Below are 6,000 nucleotides of genomic sequence, written 5' to 3'. Positions count from 1 at the left end.
CACCTGATACATAGAGCAGGTGGCTGATTTTTCCATTGTGGGCTCCTGCCTGGCTGGGTAGGTGTGCGTGGCAATCCTTGTGCCTCAGTGTATATGCCACACACAGCTGGTTCCATGTGTAGAGAGGGTACAAAGATACATGTGTCTAAGAATAATGACAAGTAGCAAAAAGTTTAGAAATAGCTAACCTTTATTGAGGACTCTGCCCAGGTAAGTTTCTAACAACGTGACGTACGATATCTTATTTAAACTATTCTGATGAGATGAGAAAATGGAGGCTCACAGAGGTTAAGTGACTTACTCAAGATCACCTAGCTGATAAGCAGCAGTTGGGGCTGCCAGTCAGGCCTGGGCTCCACACGGGCGCACCTGTCCGCCAGCGCACCCAGTTTGGCGCAGGTGAGTTTGGGGGCGTGTGTGCACTTGGTGGGCAGGGGTATGTGCAGAAGTAAAGCGGCAGCAAGGATGAGTAGGTGAGGTAGGTGTTGTGCACAACAGTTCAGAGTACGTGCAGACAGCAGGGCGCCTGGGTGGCTCAGATGGTTAAGCGTCTGCCTTCGGCTCAGGTCATGATCCCAGGGTCCTGGGATCGAGTCCCGCATCGGGCTCCCTGCTCCTTGGGAGCCTGCTTCTCTCTCTGCTTCTCTCTCTCTGCTTCTCTTTCTCTCTCTCTCCCTGTCTCTCATGAATAAATAAATAAAATCTTAAAAAAAAAAAAAGAAAGAAAGAAAGCAGGTGGGGAGAAGGAAGGAGACACGGGTGTGAGTCAGACCAGCCTGGGCTTGAGTCTTCACGCTGCAGGGTAAGCTTTGACTTCCTCCTCTGTGAAATGAGTGTATAATGGTTGCCTTATGAGGTGCTGCTGTGAGAAAGAAATGTGATAGCAGATACAAAGTGACAGGCCTGGGGAAAGGCTCACACACACAAGTAGGTGCTCGGGATACATGAGCTGGCCCTTCCTCCCCCTGGTGACTGGAATGCTTGGCCATTTGGGGAGTGGCTTCCAGCTTCACTGGATTAAGAGGAGGCCTTTGAGGGAAGGACAAGGAGAGGCAAGGCCAGTAGGGGCATGTTGGGGTCCCAGTGAGTGAACACCCCAGGGAGAGTCAGACATCCAGTCAGAGCTCAGAGCCTGGCCCACGGTCCCCTTTGTTGGCCGAGGCAGGAGGGGTTACCAGCCTGGAGTCACTCCAACTTTGGAGAAGCCCTCTCAGGAAAACCAACACCTTGTCCCTTGACTCAACCCTCAGCTATGCCAGACACATCAGCCATCACGGTCCTCCACAGACCAGGTCCTCCCTCTGAGGGCCGCCGCGTATCCTCTGGATTGGGCCGGAGGGACTTTGGAAGTCCCTGGTGACTCATTTTCTCTTCCTCCACCCACGACCCTAATGTTGCTCCTGGAGCTGGGGTGTCTCAGCAAATCTAAGGCCTCCTGTAGGCCTCTAAAAAGTGGGAGGTTGTTTTGGTAAGCATTAGTCTCTCCTGGGACCCAGAGTGGAGGGGCACGCACATGGATCCCGCGGGACCACCCAGAAGCAGGTGCGCGGAATGGACCCCAAGGACACATTGCTTATGAGAGTTGGCTAAAGGTGGGTCCAGATGGCTCACTGAATTCACCTCCTTCGTTTCCCATGTGAGGATCCTAAGGCCAAGAAATGGCCATCACCAGGCCAGGGTCACCAGGAGAAGGGACACAGAGCTCTCACCCCAGCCACTCACCCACGAAGCTGATGGGAGATTCCAGAGAGGCTGTGAAAGACTCTGGCGCCCCCATGTGGCAAAAGGGAAGAAAGACAGGGCTGGGCGGAAGTTGGGGAAATCAGCTCCTTGGGTGGAGTGACTGCCCTGTGTGGAGGTGCCCCTCCTGGGTAATAGGCTGAGGGCTCTCTCCAGTTACACAGCCCCTGCCCCTACTGGTCACTCCAATCCAATATCTCCACCAGACTGGGAGGCCCCCCCCCAAGAGTGGGGTGGTGTCTGATTCATCAAATCCCATGGGTATGCTGGGAGGGCATTGTGAGGGAGTGGTTTGGACTGAATTGAATTCAGTATAAATGGAAGGAAACAGTGTGGACTATGAACAAAGATTTATGCACAAGAATGTTCATAAATCCATGTCTGTATAAACAGCACTTGTGTGACAATTGTTGAAGTGGGTGATGGGAACAGGGGTTCATTATACTATTCAATTCATTTTTGTGTGTGTTTGAAATGTTGTGAAACAAAAGAATTAATAGAAAACATAAAGGTCCAACAATAGGAATCTAAATAAATTATGATGCAGCTGTACAAAGGAATAACATCTAAAGACATTAAAAATGCTGCCATGGAGTTCTTTTGTTTTCAATTATAACAGATTTATTGAGGGGAGCCTGGCTGGCTCAGTTGGTAGAGCATGCAACAGTTGACCTCAGGGTCATGAGTTCGAGCCCCACATTGGGTGTAGAGATTACTTTAAAATAAAAAATAAAATAAAATAAAAAATAACAGATTTATTGATATATGTCACATAACATATAATGTACCCACTTAAAATGTACAGTTCAATGGTTTTTAGTATATTCACAAAGTTTTGCAACCATCAGCATAATCAATTTCAGAACATTTTCATTACTCCACAGCAAATCCCCATACCCATCAGTCAATGGCTTGTCTTTTCACTGCTCATTTGCTCCCAAACCTCCTCTCCCCCAACCCAGCTCACAGATACACTTTCCGTCTCTATAGATTTGCCTTTCTGGACATTTAATGAACCATATAATATGTGGTCTTCTGTGTCTGACTTTTTACAGATCGCATAATGTTTTCTTTTTTTCTTTCTTTCTTTTTAAATACCACAGACTGGATGGCTTAAATTATAGACATTTATTTCCTCATAGTTCAGGAGTCTAGGCGTCCATGGTTTCTGGTTGAGGCCTCCCTTCCTAACGTGTAGACAGCCACTCTTCTCTCTGGATCCTCATCTGGCCTTCCCTCTGTGCAGGAAGGGGGGCGGGCACTCTGGTGTCTTCCTCTTCTGGTAAGGACATCAGTCTTTTTTTTTTTTTAAGATTTTATTTATTTATTTGAGAGAGAGAATGAGATAGAGCATGAGAGGGGGAAGGGTCAGAGGGAGAAGCAGACCTCTGCTGAGCAGGGAGCCCGATGTGGGACTTGATCCCGGGACTCCAGGATCATGACCTGAGCCGAAGGCAGTTGCTTAACCAACTGAGCCACCCAGGTGCCCCAGATCACATAATGTTTTCAAGGTTTATCCATGTTTTAGCATGTATCAGTACTTCATTAGTTTTAAAACTTTTTAAAAAAGTTTTATTAATTAAGTAATCTCTACACCCAACATGGGGCTCAAACTCATGACCCCAAGATCAAGAGTTGCAGGCTCCTTTGACTGAGCCAGCCAGGTGCCCCGTTACTCCATTCTTTTTTATGGCTGAATAATATATACCACATTGTATTTATCTACTCATCAGTTGGTGGACACTTGGGTTGTTTCCATTTTTCATCTATTATGAAAAATGATATCAACATTCATGTACAAGGTTTTGTCTTTAAAGATTTATTTAATTATTTGGGGGGTGGCAGAGGGAGAGGGAGAGAAAGTCTTAAGCAGACTCCTTACTGAGTGCAGAGCCCCATGTGGGGCTCAATCTCACCACCCTGAGATCATGGCCTGAGCCAAAACCAAGAGTCGGATGCTTAATCAAATGCACCACCCAGGTGCCCCTCATGTACAGATTTTTGTACAGATGTATGTTTTCATTTCTCTTGAATATATGTCTACAAGTGAAGTTGCTGGATCATCTGATAACGCTATGCTTAACTATTTGAGGAAATGTCAGGCTATTTTCTAAAGGGAATGCACCATTTTACATTCCCACTGGCAGTGTATAAGGGTTCAAATTGCTCCACATCCTTGCCACATTTGTTATTATCTGCCTTTTTATATTCTAGCCACCCTAATGGGTATGACCCATGTAACTTTTAGTGACATGGAAAATGTCCTTGGTATAACGTTAGATTTCTTTTTTTTTTTTTTAAAGCAGGCTTTGGAACTGTTTATACAGTATAGTCTTAACTCCTAAAATATATGTGTCCACAGAAATCAGACCAAGAAATAATCTATGAAAATATTAATATGGTTATCTGTGGGCAATTTGGGGTGATTTTTCTCCTTTTTAAGTTTTTGATAATGTGCACATTTTTTAAAGATTTTATATAATATAAATAAAATAATATATATTTATATAATATAAATAAAGATTTTATTTATTTATTTGAGAGAGAGCACACACATGATGGAGGGGGGCAGAGGGAAAGAGAAGCAGACTCCCCACTGAGCAGGGAGCCTGATGCCAGTGATCCGGAGCTGAAGGCGCCCTGTGAACATGTATTGATAAGAAAAAATATAATATTATACAAGAAGGTAAAAGAAAATCAATAAGGGGCACCTGGGTGGCTCAGTCAGTTAAGCATCTGCCTTTGGCTCATGTCATGATCCCAGGACCCTGGGATCGTGCCCCGTATCAGGTTCCCTGCTGAGTGGGGAGCCTGCTTCTCCCTCTTCCCCCCTGCTCGTGCTCTCTCACTCTCGCCCTCGCTCTCTCTCAAATAAATAAATAATTTTTTTTTAAATTTTAGAGAGAGAGTGAGAAAGAGCATGACAGGGGAGACGGTCAGAAGGTGAAGCAGACTCCCCATTGAGCAGGGAGCCCAATGCGGGACTCGATCCCGGGACTCCAGGATCATGACCTGAGCCGAAGGCAGTTGCTTAACCAACTGAGCCACCCAGGCGCCCAAACAAATTCTTTTTTTTGAAAAAGGAAAAAAATCAATAAATATTAGAAAGAGATAATGCAAATGAATTAAAATAAAACATTCAAATGTATTGAATGAAGCTGATTACATGCCCAGTATATAGGATCTTGGGCAGTTGGAGGGAGGGTCTGAGTGGAGATGGGAGAGACAGAAGAATCAGGCCACTGATTCCAGAGTGAGGGTGTCCAGAAAAGGAACATCACTCTCAGTGGGAATCAGGGAGAGCTTCGTGGAGGAGACAACCCTGAAGCCAGCTGGACTCTGAAGTAAGAAGCAGATTTAGATTCACAGCTGTGGCAGGGGGTGCAGATCTGATATGTCAGCACAGTCCTGACCTCTCTGCACATAGGGCACTGAGGTTGCAGACAAGGGCTCCGATGTCCCAACAGGCAGAGACAGTGGCCTGCACAAGCCTGGCTTTGCCCTAACTTGGGGTGACTGACTTTGCCCAGTGGGCTAAGGAAAGAGTGTCCTAATCTGAAATGGCCATGATAACCTCCCTTAAGGGTTATTGTGAGCACTGAGTGAGATAAGAGTGTGGGGTAGCCTGCAGCACAGGCCTGGCCCACAGTGGTGAATGATTTGTTCCGAGAGAGAGGCGAAGTTGATTCTAAGGATAGGATGATGATGGTTGGGGGGTGGAGGAGGGGTGTTCCGGCAAAAGCAGCAGGGATCCTGAGTCCTGTCTAGGGGTGGAATGTTGGAGGGAGGGGCACCAAGCCCTTTTACAATAAAGGAGTTACCCCAGTAAAGACACAAATAGCCTCCTGGGAGAGAGGCCAAGCCCCTATGGTGTCTATGTTTACCAGCTAAGCCCAAAGATGGCAGAACTGACTCAAGGTCACATAGGGAAATCCTGGCCTCCCAACTGAGGTCTCTTCTGCAGGAAGAGGCCCCCAGGGGCTGCAGTGGGATTAAGGGATTTGCATCTGAGCTCTGTGCATCCTCCCCAGCCACCTCTCAGGCAAATGGCCCCCTGTGATCTTGGAGTTGAAATAAAGCCAGAGGGCAGTTTTATTTTCTTCTTTTACTCCTCTATTTCTTCCCAGCCCTCCACAATGGGTATGTGCTACCTTTGTCACTGTACTCAGTGAAATATGTTACTGTTACTGTTTGTTAAAGAACATTTCCAGGACAGCTTGCTTAGACTTTGAGAAAAGTCAGTGTTACACAATTCTGTAA

Source organism: Callorhinus ursinus, unplaced genomic scaffold, assembly GCF_003265705.2.
Source record: "Callorhinus ursinus isolate GAN/ISIS: 27379988/994484 unplaced genomic scaffold, GSC_fseal_2.0 scaffold35, whole genome shotgun sequence".
Classification (NCBI taxonomy): Eukaryota; Metazoa; Chordata; class Mammalia; order Carnivora; family Otariidae; genus Callorhinus; species Callorhinus ursinus.
The sequence above is the reverse complement of the archived record's forward strand: the minus strand, read 5'-3'. Positions refer to the sequence as shown.